The sequence below is a fragment of the Pan troglodytes genome, chromosome 17, assembly GCF_028858775.2.
Source record: "Pan troglodytes isolate AG18354 chromosome 17, NHGRI_mPanTro3-v2.0_pri, whole genome shotgun sequence".
NCBI lineage: Eukaryota > Metazoa > Chordata > Mammalia > Primates > Hominidae > Pan > Pan troglodytes.
The window spans coordinates 65,147,268-65,163,848 of NC_072415.2; positions in this window are offsets into that span (position 1 = coordinate 65,147,268).

Consider the following 16,581-nt stretch of genomic DNA (forward strand, 5'->3'; position numbering starts at 1 on the left):
TGAGATCGTGTCCCAGATCTTACAGATTGTTCATCTGTTTGTACTTATGGAAAACTACTTTCATGGCTTTGAAAAGTAACAACATAAATAAAGTAGCATCAAATAGGGCAAAACAGCTGTAATTTAGGAATCCATTGACCTGAGTTCTAATACAGCTCTGCCTCTAATTATAGATAGCTTCCATGATTAAGCCCCCTTACTTCTCAGAGTCCAGGTATCAAATAAAGAGATTCCTGAAGTCCTCATAATGACACTTCCAGCGTTAATTAAAGCAACTTCTTTATGTTCAATGCATACCACTAGATTTCTATTACTATCATGTTTAAGAAGTCAAATTAATTTCTATGGTGGTCAAAAATACAGAATTTAAGCATCCCCTAGCCCACAATGGCATGGCCAATGGTGCCAGAGCAGTGGTGAATTAATTTGGCTTTATTATTTACCCCCATTCTTCTACACCTTGGCCCATTGGCCAAACCGGTCCACTTCCTGTTTTACTCAATAAAGTTTTATTGGAACACAGCCATGCTCATTCTTTATGGATTGTCTATGGCTGCATTCCCATAACAACAGCAGAGTTAAGTAGTTGCGACAGAGACTGTATGGCCGCAAAGCCAAAAATATTTACCATCTGGTTCTTTGCAGAAAATGTTGGCTGGACCTGTTCTACACTTTTAAATCTATGTTCACTATCTTTCCATTGGAATATATGCTGCTCCTCTTATTTTTACTTAGACTTTTGGTTTCTTATCTAACCAAAATATTTGACCTCACCAATGTTTTCAACTCTTTCTAGCATTTTTATCCTAGTTCTCCTTGTTTTCATATTCATTATAGGGTCATCCTTTATTTGTTCATACAATCCTTTTTTTTCAGCCGAGACTCATTTGTCAATTTAATATCAAGCAATGTTCCTCTCTTTTAAACCTTTAAAACCCTCTTGGAAAGTTGGTCCTGATGAAGGATTTTAATGACAATGACTGCTAGTTTAATGCATCCTTAATCTGTGCTGCATTACTTCCTAGGGCATTTGTGATGATAGATTGAAAATTGTTCAGGGTCAGAGACTAGGTCCTTTGTTTGTTACATTACAATACAGAACAGCCTAGAATCCACAGTATTCACAATGATCTGTAAATTACTTTTGCTTTCTGTCGTGAACAATTCTCCATGAGTTCTCTTACTGGTCCCCAAACTTGGCCTATCCAAAAACATTTTCAGTTCTAAGCAAACACAGTCTTAACACAAGTTTGAATGTGTTGCCTCAAAAATTTGGTAGACTTCTTTTACAGAGCTTTACAGAATAATCATTGTACACAAGTCTATGAAAGAGTCTTGTTCTCAGTTGACAAATGAGGAAACTTTAAAAGTTTTGGTCTTCACTAGGACACTTGGTAACCTCTAGTTTATCAGATGTAATTTGGTCATAAAGCATGACTCATAGCAGCTTTCAATTTGATAAAAGAAGATAACCAAGATTGACTTGAAACATTGCAGAAGAATGCAAATGTAGTTGGAAACATAATCTACCATTGCATCATTCATCGCTGTTGTTAGTCTGACTGTCTTGATGCCAAAGATACACATAGTAGTTCCCCCTTATCTGCAGGGGATATGTTCCAAGACCCCCTAGTAAATGCCTGAAACTAAAGATAGTACCAAATCTTATATATACTATGTTTCTTCGATCTGGTAACTGAGACAGCTACTAAGTGGCTAATGAGCAGATAGGATACACAGCATGGATCTGCTAAACAAAGGGATGATTCACATCCCAGGCAGAATGGAGTGGGACAGCTCGGGATTTCATCATGCACAATTTAAAACCTATGAATTGCTTATTTCTGGAATTTTCTATTTCATATATGGAGATCGTGTTTGACTGTGGGTAATTGAAACAGTGGAAAGCAAAATCACAGATAAGGGGAGACCACTTGAAAAGAAACAACTTGCTTTTTCTCCAGCATGTTTGAATTTGGTCCTTATGAAATTAGCTTTGGAGCTGTAGACACACTTGAAGTTTTACAAATATTCATTAAAATAGATAGACATATACAAATACCACTGACTCTACAGCTGGAGTTGTATTTCAATCATGGAGATGTTCTTCACAGGTACCTACTTTTTCTCACCTAGTGACAGAAAGGCATGCTTGTTGATGGCGGGAGGTAGTAATTATCTTTGGGAGCAGCACTGATGTATAGGAGGATTGATTCTGTAACTTTGGCCACTGTGACCCAAGGAGCTCAACAGACGATGTGACCAGACTGACTCCAGGGTTTAATAATCAAAGAAAAGATATATTTGATATCTGATATTTTGGGCATTCTCTCACAAAAACAAAAGTTCCTTTTTTTTTTTTTTTTTTTTTTTTTTTGAGACAAAGTCTAGCTCTGTTGCCCAGGCTGAAGAATAGTGGCATGATCTCGGCTCACTGCAACCTCTCCACCTCCTGGGCTCAAGCAATTCTCCTGCCTCAGCCTCCTAAGTAGCTGGGACTACAGGTGTGTGCCACCACACTCAGCTAATTTTTGTATTTTTAGTAGAGACAGGGTTTCACCATTTTGGCCAGTCCGGTCTCAAACTCCCGAGCTCAGATGATCTGCCTGCCTTGGCCTTCCAAAGTGCTGAGATTACAGGCATGAGCCACCGTGCCCAACCACAAAAGTTCTTAAAAGTAGAAGTGTAATAGTCACTCCACAGTAGACATAACAAAATTCATTACAAACATCTGAGTGGGGAAAAAGGGGTAAGTAGAGATTAAAAAAAAGAATAGGGACTGCTGATATTGTAGAAATATCACAGAGTCTATTACTTGTGAGATATTTTTGCTGTATCTTATCCAACAAAGCAGTTACTGTATAAGTTTGAGAGATAAGAAATTCGAGAATATATTCAATCCCAATGCCAATCTCTCCTCTACGGAGTCAAAGTGGAGAGTGAGGTAACTCATCTTTATGTGAGCATCCAGAGGCAGCATTGGATATTTGTTTATTAGAAAGTTGTTAGATTTTTCTTTCTCCTTGGTCCAAGTTCCACCATTTATAACTATACACACACACACCCCCACACACACTCACACACACACACACACACAAACACACACACAAAACCCTCCCAATGTTTATGAGTCAGAGGTTTTAGTGAACCTCTGACTTCATGCAGAGGATGGTCATTCATGATACATTGTTTCCACTTCTACTCTGAGCCACGGACTGTGCCAGGTGCTGAGGATATGAAGAAGAATATAGCATAATGCTGATTTCCAAGAGTTCGACACTAATTGCAGAGAAAGCGAACACCTAATTGCAATCAATGGAAGTGCATGCAAAGTGCTATGGGTGTATAGAAAGCAGAAAAGATTTCCTGGAAGGTGTCTCAGATAAGCTGCACCTTGAAAGATAATTAGGAATGTACTCACTGGAGAATGCAGTGAAAAGCATTTCTGGACATAAGGAACAGTATGTGCAAGGGCATGGAGACCTAGGAGATGACAGCACAAGGTGGAAGGTCAGCAGATGGCTTGAGCTGAAGTATGTGATTAGGAAGACTAAAAGCTAGAACCAACCTCAAGTAAACTGGAATGAATCAGAAAAATAAAAGTCTTTGTGCTTCTCCAAAGAAGTTTTTAATTTTGTCCACCAGACAATAGAGGTCCTTAAGCAGGGATTTACCTTGAACAACTTTACATTTTAGAAAACATTTTTAGGATAAGTAAAGAATATAACTAGAATGTAGAAAACCTAGAGAATGAGTCCAATGAGAAGACAGACTAGTACAGATGAAGATTGATAGACTAGATTGGTGGTGGGCACCAAGCTAGTAAGGAAAGAAGAGAAAAGATTCAAGAGATATTTAGGTAATAGGATCTACTGCAGCTGGGGAAGCACTGGGTGCTGGGTGGTAAGGCAGACAGTGAAGCTGAGGATGACCATAGTTTCTATCTGGGGTTACTAAGTCATAGTATAATAAAAATGGGCAATAGAAGAAAGAGGAATGAGGAAAACATTAATTGGTTTGAGGTGTTTTGAGTGAGTTGCCACTTAAGGATGTCCAGTTACAGCTGTCTAGAGTGAGTTGGAAATATGGGTCTATAACCAGCAGAGAAAAGGGTGAATATATTTATTTGAGAATTGACATTGTTTAGTGGTAGTTGAAGTTATCAGAGCAAGTAAGATCCTCAAGGAGCATGTGCAGAGAAAGAATGAGAACAAGGACTGAAAATTACAAAAAAATCCCTGAGGACTATGAGCTATTGAGGAAGTGGAAAAAAAAAAAAAAAGAAAAAACAGAAAAAGAGAAGAGAAACATAGGGAACTTTGAAGTAACATATACTGAAGTTAGAGAGGAGAATTTTAGGATAATGTCATCCGTTGTCAAGCTGTAAATGATTATATAGTTTAAATGAGACAAATACTGTAAGAAGAAAATTAAGAAGCCATTGGTTTCCACCCACAAAAATTCAGAGCAGATGATAGTGGTGTTGAAATAGGATGGGGATTTGGCAGGTGGGGGGCAAGAGCCAGATTGCAGTGAATTGAAGAGGGCAGGAAATATGGGGAAATAGAGACAGGATCTGAATGCTCTTACATGATTTCCAGGAAGCATGTGTTTTGAGCCATGAATTCAAACACCAAACACACTACCACAAAAGGATGAAACAACAGGTACCAAGTGAAAAGAAAAAGGTCACATAGGAGTTGAGGGCTAGAGGGTAAGCTCTGTGCATCTAGAGGCCATGATTTATGTGGCCTTTGCAAGGCAAGCCTCATGGGTGTGCAACCTGTGCAGTCACACAGGACCATATGTTTAGAAGGGCTCCATGCTTGGTTTAATGTTCTGCTGTCAGTCACCATCTTGAAATTCTTAATGATTTTTGAACAAGACATTCCCATTTTTATTGTGCATGGGGACCTGCAAATTATGTAGCCAGTCCTGGGCCTCTGAATCTCCTGCTTGGTCCAAAGCAAAACTGATTGGTATATAACTTAGGTGATCTACTGATCCATGGATATGAATATGTTCAAAAATTGAGCTCATTGTCTCTTTTTTATTTGTTACGCTAAGAGTACCCAGACCCAATTTTTCCTTTAACAATGACATAATAATTCATAACATGTCTTGACCAATTACTACATGCAAGACATTGTTCTATGTACTTTATACCTGTTAATTTGTGTAATCATTGCAACAATCCCATGAGTAGGGATTATTGTCTCTATAATAGTAGTAGTGGTTTTTATTGTCATAAAACACCTACTCATTTAAAGATGAACAAATGGAGGCAGAGCATAGTTAAACAACTTATACAATTCAGAAGGGGTCAATCTGGAGTTCAAACCCACACATCTAACTTCCAAGTCTGTGCACTTCACCAAACACTTTCAGTCTTTATTCCCAACTTTTCATTCATAGTGTTAGATATGTTTTTGTCACCTTTGTCCCTATTTACTTAACATAGTCCACCACCTGAAACCTGCCCTGTAGAGAGCTGCTGCAATGCTGCAGGAAGAAGACACCCTTCTCCACATGAAGCGTCAAAGACATCCTGTGTGTGGGCTTAGGGATCCATAACCTATTTAAATGTCAGTGGTCAGTGCATACATCTCTCCCACAGGGGAAATAATAAGAGTGTTGTGACGTGGGCACGGAACAAACATGGTCCCATCCTATGGTCTTTTTCCTGTCCCCTTTCCCTTCCCACTACTCACATAGTTGAGTATCACCAGAACCTTTACTCCTCTTCCAGAAGGGTTGAGTTGAGGTTTGCATTTAGCCCATTCCTCATGCATCTGGTTGAACATTTGGTCACTGTTCAGAGAGAGTTGTACAGTGACTTCTCTCTCCCAGCCCTCCTGTTTCCTCAGATGGTTTAAGTAAGTGAGATCACCAGTAAGATTTGCAGCCTGAGTTCTGCTAAGAGGGTCTATCAGCGTGTGTCTTTGACACAAATCACTGCAGATATAAAAGAATAGAGATGGGAGAGTGGACTTTCAACTTTTCTTATCACTGGAAGTTTTTGAGGAAATGAATCTTTGGCAAAACCCAAATATGCAAAACAATAGAGCAGTATTATAGTAAAATAAATTTATTCCTTCAAAGCTTTGTCACTATTTACTCCCTATGAAGTCAGCCAAAGTGGCAATGGGAGAATGTCTAGAAACATAAACACTGTTAGTGTTTGAGTGAAGTTTGTAGATAGCAACGTAAGACTTATTCAGCATCCATGTGATGCTAATCAAGTATTTTTAAAAATTCTGGAGCAGCAATTCAAATTTTAAAATGTGGACTTTAGACTATAACAAAAGATCTCAAGTCCATGCGGAGGAGAAAAATGACAAAGTTCCATACTTACAGCTGTCTTTCCGGGAAAGGTAAAAGAACCAAAATGTATTGGACTTGACAAAGTGCTAGGTAAACAAAGCCATGAGGATTAAGGTTTAGGCTCCAGTGATTAGTAGGGAAGTACAGGATAATAAGCACAGCAGGGTGTCCCTCAAGGTGCTTCAGACTCCGGCTGTGTTTATTATCCCATATCAGTATGGAAATCTATGCCTGACTACATTTATGGTGTCATTTAGAACTTTAAAATAGGCACTTATTCTCAGAAAAGGGTTACTAAATTATTCACCCTGTAAGGTTTTCTTGATTAGCATAATTCCACCCATTATCTGCCTTATCAAGAATACCTTTCCACTGTAGGGCATGTGCTCCAGAGAGACGTTCAGGGGTACAATTTCATGGCGTCACGTCAATCCTGAGATACCCACCTTTCGCTAACTTGAAAATAAAATCCCCTTTTATAATTTGCAAAGTAAACTTCTCCAGGTTGACACTTTTCCTGTTGAGGAACACAGTGAGGGATAATCTGTATATTCTTCCCCTGGTTTTCTGCCAAATAGTTTACTTTTTTTATGACCTTTGATGTTAACTTTTTACTTTTCAAAAGGAGAATGCATGACTATCAATGGGCAGAGCCTTCATGTGGAATTTGGGATTTTTTTCATAAGTGCTAAGAAGGCTACGTAGAGAAGCAAGTGTGTGTTTAACTAGAAATGGGGTGATCAGAGGGAGAAAGGAGGCCATGGGGGTCTCATCACTTAACACTAATGGTGCCTCTTCCTGGGAGCTTTTGCGTACTCATGCCTTCATTTCTTTATGCTCATCCATGTCTCTTAAGCACGCCAAGAAGTTTCTGAGCCCACACTAGATGGCAGCATGGTATACTGGTCATGTGGGCAGAGCCAAGGCCCCAGCAGCCTGAGCCCACATGATGCTCATCCTTGCTTTCTCTCTCTCTCTGTCCCTCTGTCTGTCTCTCTGTCTCTCTCTCTCTCTCTCACATGCACACACGCACACACATGCACACACACACACATCTTCTAAAGGGTCCTAGCTTTTCCAATGTCATCTGCAACTCTATCTGGCAAAGTGGGTAAGAGTTGGAAAATCCCCCTGCAAATTGAAGCCATCCCTTCCACTGCACTGTTGGTTTGTCCAAACACTGAGAAAGGACTTTAACTTTGTGCAGCCCTGTTCCTAATCGCATCATCTGGATATCTGTGGTTTCACAAGGTGAATGAGGTCGCAGTTGCTTTATGTTTACTTTGTGAACACCAAAAAGGTCCTTTCGGTTCAGTCCACGCAATCTGCACACTGTGTGTGTTTGAATCCAAACGCTTCTCTTTCAGAATTGAATATTCCATTTTAAAATGCCTTCCAGTTGCACCCAGGTTCAGCGTTCCTGTCTCAAAAGGAATGTGGAACGGGACCTCTACTCAGAAAGGGAGTGCCCATTGCACTTTCAAGGGCTGAAGTAGGGGAATCTGACCACAGCATTTGAGAGCTGAATGGGAGCTTAGAGTACATCAAAGTCAGTCAATCTCATTTGACAGATAAGGAAACTGAGACCCAGAAATCTTGACTTGCCTAAGGCCACACAGCTCGTTAGAAACAAAGCCAGGACTGGAAAACTGGTTTCCTTATACTCTGTCCAAGGCCTTTCCCATTGCCCCAGTTGTGATTTATAGAAAGTCATAAATATAGAGCAGATGAAACCCCAGAGCCCTCAGAGCCCAGCTGGTTCACCCCCTGCCTACCCCACCCCCAACCAGCTCCATGAACCTCCATCCAGCCACGCTTGGACCCACCCATGTGCTCCATATCTCTGCCGCCAAAGTCCTCCTCCATGGCCAGGAAGGAGGAGGGATAAAGAGAAAGAGAGAATCGATATTCGTTGGGAAATTGGATTGCAGATACAGAAGTACTGAAATATTGCAGTACTTCCCTTGGCATTTCCTCTTGACCAGAGAAGGAAATACCAGAAATCTCATAAGCGAACCAATTTGGGCAATTTTTTAATACTCAGTATTCATACATTTCACATTTTTTTCCTCCAAACCTTTGAGTACTAATTCAAACCGTCCAGCCTCCAGGCCCCCTGGAGATTCACCTATCACTAAATATTGTTGATTTGCAAAACACACGGATTCTTTTTCTAGAACAGGCTCCGCTTTCATAGCTTTCTTCAGACGCTGAGCCTTTTCCCAATTAAGCGATGGCCCAGCTTCTCTCTGGTTAGGATTACAAACAAACACCACCACCCTTCTGCCTGGGCTCCAGCCACCCCTCCCTTCACTTTGACACATGGTTCTTTTGATCTCAACCCCAGACCGTAGCAACAGGCTCCTAATTACTCACCAGCCATAAATCATGGCAGTAATGTGCTCCTTGCTAAGGAAAAGTAGTATTGTTGAGCCATCGGAGCCTGGAAAACTGGGTGTGTTTAGTGTTTCCAAAAGCAAAGCAGTCAGGGAAGGAAGGCAGGAAGAGAAAAGATGCTTTAAATGTTTGTAGAAATAGTTGCTTTGATGTTGAGCCCTCTCCCAGAGGAAGTCAAGAGTCTGCAAACTAAGTCTATATTTTTTCATATTTGGAGAGGTAATAAAATCCACAAGCCCTGCTAGAGGCAGGTGTAAGCTGGGCCTCCTAGAGTGAATACAAAGGAGATGTCCAAGTACTCAGAGTAAGCAGCACAAACATGCTTCTTGCTGTCTATCTCTTAATTTTGTTAATTTAATTTTAGTCATTCACTTGCATGGAAAATCTTAGTTCCTTCTTGTCCTTATGGAATAGTGGTTAATCTGGTTAGGTTTGACATTTTCACTGAGAAACTCTCTGGGAATCCCAAATTATTATTATTTATTTTAAAAGACAAGGATCTCCCTAGGTCGTCGAGGCTCGTCTTGAACTCCTGGACTCAAGTGGCCCTCCCACTTCAGCCTCCCTAGTAGCTGGGACTGCAAGTGTGAGCCACTGCACTCCCAAATTATTTTTTAAATTTGACCTGGACCAGGATGTGCTACTGAGTCTACACAAAAACCAATAATTCTAGTAAAACTGGTCAATGTTGGTCTGATCTGGGGACAGGTCACATGAATTCATTATCATCTTGCTAATGAGGTTTCTGGGTTTAATTGAACTGGAAATCATTCTTTTTAAATTTCAGGATGAGAAATACTGTATAAAGGCTAAGAATAACATATGGACATCCTTCCATTGGTCAATTCTCAGAAACAAATACAAAATATTATGGATTTTTAAAAAATTTAATTGTGTTAACGTTAGACATTCTACTTGGCTGTAACATACAGACAACACTGTACTGGATAAAATTGTGAGATTTGTCTTTATTCAACAAATATTTATTGAAGATCTACTTTGGGCTAAATCCTGGGGTTATGACAGCTAAGAATTCAATAGCAGACAAGATTAATGTTATTTTTGCTTATATGGTACTTACGTCTAGAACAGGGTTGGCAAACATTTTCTGTAAAGGGGAAGATAGTAAATATTTTAGGCTTTGCAGGTCATACAGTCTTTATCACAACTTCTCAACTTTGCCTTTATAATAGGAAAGCAGCCATGGGTAATACATAAAGAATTAGGCATAGCTGTGATGCAATAATACTTTATTTAAAAACACAAGAAGTGGGCCAGATTTGGCCCATGGGCTATTCTTTGCCAACCCTTGCTCTATAAGGAGACACCTTTAAGTTTAGAGAAGAGGAATCACAGAAGGCTATGAAGGGCAACGTGCCTAAATTTGTGAGTTCTTGGAAGGCCTTCTAGGTCTAGTGATCACTACGTTAAGACCTCCTGTGTTGGTAAAAGTCAATCCAGGGAAGTGGACTGGGGAAGAATATTTTAAGGATTAGGAATGGCATGTGTCACTATTTGAAGATAAATCACAGTTGGGGAATAGAAAGAAATTCTGGATCACTGGCTTGGGGGTGGCAAAGGTAAGGTGAGGCTCGAGTCTGAAGCCAATTAAAAGGTTTGAGCAAAATAATCGGAGATCAGACACGTACTTCAAAGAGATCACTTTGGCGCTTATATAGCAAATCTGTTCAGGATCTTTCTAGGAACCTCATTCCCTCCATATCCAAATGGCAGCAGAAAATGCTTTACTGCTCTTTCCTTTTACTCCTTCCTCCCTGGGAGCAAAGGTGCCCCCAGAAGCAGCTAAACACAGTTCATGGGAATCTCTTCCCTCAAACAGCTATATTTTCATAGGAATTGAAGCCGTGGTTTAGTGGGTGAAGGTCTGATGGTGGTATTTTAGGCAGCAGTCCTTGCAAGATAAAGAATTTCGTTGAGGGAGGAGATGAGAGAATTAGAGCATCAGCCCCCATGAAATCATACCACCCAGTCATTTTTTCACCAAAGCATAAGAATCTGCATATGAGTTCCTTTTGGGTTAAGTTTTCTGATCAAATTATTCAGTTGGACAATTAGCAATAAAGAGATTTTACTTTAATGGTGGGACCAAGGTTAATATCACCAGTAATAGGGCAGACCGATACTGTGAGCTCCATGATAGGATGCACTGAGAAGCATACAACATCATTACTATGATATTCTTACCAAAGATGCATGACCTCATTCTAATCGTGAGAAAATATCAGACAAACCCGGATTGAGGAACATTCTACAAATTAAACAGCACGTCTCCAGAGTGTCAAGGTCATGACAGACAGAGAAAGGCCGAGGAACTGTCACTGATTAGAGAAGATCAAGCAGAACTGACAATTAAAAGCAATGTGGTATCCTGGACTGGATCCTGGGATAGAAAAAAAAGACATTAGTGTAAAAACTGGTGAAATCTAAGTCAAGTGTGGTGGCTGTCCCTGTAGTCCCCGCTACTCAAAAGGCTGGCATAGGAGGATGGCTTGAGGCCAGGGGTTTGAGACCAGCCTGGGCAACATAGTGACTTTTCTACAAACAAACAAACAAACAAATAAATAAATAAAACTGGTGAAATCTAAATAAAGTCTGTAGGTTAGTTAATAGTACTGTGCCAATGCAATTATCTTGGTTTTAATAATTATGTTATGGTTATGTAACATGTTAACATCAAGGGAAGCTGTGTGAGAGGTATGCAGGAATTCTGTGCTACTTTTGCAACTTTTTGTAGTCTCAAATTAGATTAAAATAAAGTTTTTTCATAAAAAGAAGTGAATAAACTTCTTATTCAAATAATCTTGTTATATTCTGCCATTCTAGACAGGAAAGACTGTTAATAAGTGTTTCCTTGTCAAGTTGTTAATTTCTCCACTAAAAATGAATGATGATTGCCAAGTTGCTTTTAGATTGTTTCAGGTCTCAAAGTACTAAAAGTCATCATATGAAAAAAACCAGAGAATCATATTACTTAATTAGTCACTCATATGGAATCTGCCCTTCCTTCTGACAACACTCTGCAGAAGCTTCCCCATGGAACACCACTTCTACCTTTCTCTTCCTCTGGCCTTGGGCCAGTGCTTAGTCGCTGCTATTAAAAAAAAAAAAAAAAAAAAAAAAAAAAAGTGGTTCCTTGCTATCTCGTAGGGTTTGTGGAGTATTAGAGAGGGTCTGGCACATTTTTTGGCAGTATTGTAAAGTAGAGAGCCCTGGATAGGGAGTCAGGAAATTGGAATTCTTGTCTTAACTCTTGAGCCTTGTAGTCTTGGGTAAATCATTGACCCTCAGTAAAATCAGATATTTTCAGGCAAGATCTAGATCAGTGAGTCTCATTCTTGGCTGGGTATTGGAATCATCCAGGAAGCATTTTTTTTTTATGCTGGTGCCTGGGACCCAGTTAAACCCTGATTTAACTGTTTTGAGGTACAGCCGAGGCATCTGGATTTTTTTTAAGTTTCCAGGATTGGTATTAACAGGTAGCCAGGATTGAGAACCACTTATCCAGATGATCTCTAAATTCTAACCTAGGGTTTACCAGTAATTATTGTTCAAGCAAGATGAGTCAACAGAACTAGGTCTTGAAAAGTATTATATCTAAAGGAATTCTGGCTGTGGGAAGATAAAACTACAGTTAAGAAGCACTTTTCCATCATTTTTCAAGACTGTTGTTTGTGCCTGTCTGATGCATTATCATCTTAACTAATGATTTACACCATGAGTTGCAGTATTTAGCTTGTGGCATATGCCGTAAGGAAGATTAAAACAACAACACCTTTATACGGATGCCTCAGAACAGGGGTGTGAATGTCCTACCCTCAACCCATCAGTTACCTTGTCCTCTTTCTGTAGTCTTCCAGGCTTCCTCCAGCTCTACGGTCCACAACACTATCTACACCTACCAGAAATCTACACTTACAATAAAGCAAAACAGCTGACACTGGTGACGTGTGTCTATTTAGGTGGGCTGAGGGAGAAAGAGGAAGAAAATTGCACTGTTTAAAGTAGCAGTCCCCAACTTTTTTGGCACCAGGGACTGGTTTTCTGGAAGCCAATTTTCTCCATGGACTGAGAAGTGGGGCTGGCGGGGGTGGTTTCAGGATGAAACTGTTCCACCAGAGATCATTAGGTATTAGATTCTTATAAGGAGCACACAACCTAGATCCCTCGCACTCACAGTTTACAACAGGGTTTGTGATCCTATTAGAATCCAATGCTGCCACTGATCTGATGGGAGGTGGAACTCAGGTGGTAATGCTTGCTCGACTGCCGCTCATCTTCCGCTGTGCGGCCCAGTTCCTAACAGGCCACAGACCAGTATTGGTTAGGGTTGGGGACCCATGGTTTAAAGGCTAGCAAGAACTGAAAGCCAGGGTAGCAAACCCAAATGCCTCTGGGAGGGCAGACCACAGGGGAGCTAGAGGGCCGTGGAACTAGAGAGCTCATGACTCTCCTAAGGACCACTTCTCCTCTGCTCCAGGCAGTTGTGGCCAGGGAGTATGTTGGCTCAGCAGTGCCAGAACTTTAGATCTTTAAGAAAATTGAGAAATCCATAATTGATTTGTAAATGCTGAAAGCCTTTATTGTTATTATTATTATTTTAGAGATTGAGTCTTGCTCTGTCACCCGGGTTGGAGTGCAGTGGAACGATCATAGCTCACTGTAACCTGAAACCTCTAGACTCAAGTGATCCTCCTGCCTCAGCTTCACAAGTAGCTGAGACTACAGGCTTGTGCCACCACACACGGCTAGTTTTTAAATTTTTTTGTAGAGATGAGGTCTTACTACATATCCCAGGCTGGTCTCAAATTCCTGGTCTCAAGTGATCCTCCCACATCAGCCTCCCAAAGCGCTGAGATTACAGGCATGAATGATGGAGCCCAGCCAAAAACCAAATTTTTAAATAAATACAAACACTGTGTAGGCTAAATGAAACAATTATGCAGGCCAGATCCTGCCAGTTTGCAATCTCTTTTTTAAAGGTTAAAAACTGTGATAGTAGAGTTGCTGGCAAAATTCTTACTGGTGAAGGAGGTATTTTGTTTTATTTGGGAGATGGTGATCTTATGGGAGATTCTCGGTTGTCCTAAGACACACTGGACCCTCCCAGTACAGTCTTACGGGAAGGGAGGATATTAGTGCCTGGTGGGATGGAGACTGTGTAAACTACTGAAGTTCCAGACGGTGATGTGGTGAGAGCAATTGGGAAAAACACAGTACAGTGTCCAAACTCAGGGGTGGCTTAGGCAATTATCAAAGGCCAGGGCAGCCCATTTGGCAAGTAGGAGCTTGAGAGTCAAAGAGCCCAGAGGGCAGGGGACAGACAGCCTTGAGTTAGGTGACTCTGAGATGTTGTCAGTGCTCTTAGAACAAGACGCCTTCCAGTGGATGGTGATATGGTGGAAAATTCTAGCAACTCAGGAAAGGAGGGAAGAAGAGAAGAGGAAAGGTGTTCTGACCCCAGCCAAATGGGCTAGGATTCAAGGAAGGGCTCAAGTCCCAGAAGAGGGGATCAGATAGGGTATAGGATGGATGGGAGCAATATGTCAACACTGACACCGAAGGAAGCACAATGCAGGCTTTGAGTTTGCCTGATGGCAACAAAGGCAGTTGGACTGCCCTGGCTCACCAGGAATCAAATCTGTCAGGAAAGATTCTTAATGACAATCCCTACCAGTTGGGAGACTAGGATGGTAAGTTATTTTGGCCCAGCATGAGGGGTGAATTTGGGTGTACAGCTGCAGCTCATTCACCCATTTAGCTGTGGGGAGCTGAGAATGAACAAGGCAGATAAAATGGAGCAAGTCCTAGTTCTCCTGAAATGACCTCAGATGGACAGGTGCCTACTGTGCTTGTGTTTGAAACACTGAGGGAAAAAAATCAGAACCTTCCTGTCATCCACGGTGCCAGCTCTATCCTAGGTCATTGTGCACCTTCAACTTTAAAAATCTATAGTCCTGCCATGGTGGCTTATGCCTATAATCCAAGCACTTTGGGAGGCCAAGGCAAGAGGATTACTTGAGACCAGGAGTTTGAGACCAGCTTGGGCAACATAGTGAGACCTGTCTCTACAAAAAAATTAAAAATTAGCTGGGTGTAGTAACTGTGGTCCCAGTTACGTGGAAAACTGAAGCACGAGATTCACCTGAGTCCGGGAGGTTGAGCTGCAGTGAACCATGGTTGTGTCATTGCACTCCAGCCTTGACAACAGAGTGAGACTCTGTCTCAAAATAAACAGTAAAAATTTACTTATAGATCTGGTCTTGGAATAACACAGAGATACACCTCATATAGACTATTTCAGAAGCACATCAGGGAAGTTCTTAGTCATTGTATTAGTTCATTCTCAGGTTGCTATAAAAAACTACCTGAGCCTGGATAATTTATAAAGAAAAGGGGTTTAATTGGCTCAAGGTTCCACTGGCTGTACAGGAAGCATGGCTGGGGAGGCCTCAGAAAACTTACAATCATGGTGGAAGGTGAAGGGGAAGCAGGCACATCTACATGGCAGGAGCAGGAGGAAGAGAGAAGGGAAAGGTGCTACTCACTTTTAAACAACCAGATCTCAGGAGAATTCACTGTATCATGAGAATAGCAAGGGGGAAATTCACCCCCATGATCCAATCCACCTTCCACCAGGCCCCTCTTCCAACACTGGGGATTACAATTCAACATGAGCTTTGGGTGGGTACACATATTGGTTTCGGTTTTTGTCCCTGCCCAAATCTCATGTTGTGGATTTTTCACACTTTCCAAGAGTGAGAGGAAGCAAATATGGACTATTGTTCTTCAAAAGAGACTAACATACTAGCATAATAAGAATTTACCCAGTTTTCTTAGTGACTGTCTTCTACAAATTCCCATCCACCAAATAAATGACAACTCCTTTTTTTTTTTTTTTTTTTTTGGGACAGAGTCTTGCTGTGTTGCCCAGGCTGGAGTGCAGTGGTGCTATCTTGGCTCGCTGCAAGCTCCACCTCCTGGGTTCACACCATTCTCCTGCCTCAGCCTCCCGAGTAGCTGGGACTACAGGTGCCCACCACTATGCCCCACTAATTTTTTGTATTTTTAGTAGAGACGGGGATTCACCGTGTTAGCCAGGATGGTCTCAATCTCCTGAACTCGTGATCCACCCCCCTTGGCCAACTTCACTTTTATGCTTGCTTTGATTGACCATGCAGTATGCTATAGTGGTAAGAACATAATGGAAGAACTTATCTATGAGTAACTTCTGGCTTCATTGCTTATTTATTGGAACGTTTGGGGAAAATAACTAACTTGTGAGCCTCAGTTTCCTTGTGTTCCCATGAATTTAACAACATCTGCTCCATTTACCAACTTCACAGGGTAGTTGAGAGAATTAATGTGATAACTTGGCTAAAGAAATTCACATGCCAGCAATTGTCAATGCAGAGGGGCTAATTCTCCCAGAAAGGATAGACCTAAATTTCTGGGCGGTTAGAAAAAGGATTGAAACTACATTTTTATTTGGAAGGCAAAGCTCAACTAAAACTTCGATGTTGATTCTCACCTGGTGGCAGTTCTTCAAGAGCAGATTCCTCATGGGAAAAATATTTAGGTTTTTCCAAAGGGGATAGGGTTTTGCACAATGCTAGCCTATGTAAATGTAAGATCTTAGTCCTTTGATTTCCATTATACTTAGCATTCTTATTTGTCTTATGTTAACAAAGGTGCATGTTATAAACAGGAGGGACTTCTGATGCTGCTTTAAATCTGGTGTTTTTGTTTGGTTGGTTGGTTGGTCAAAGTGACTTTCACAATTAAAACCTTGAGCCTGACTCTCTCTTAGTGACTCCATTCCTTTGAGAGACTTCAAAGGAA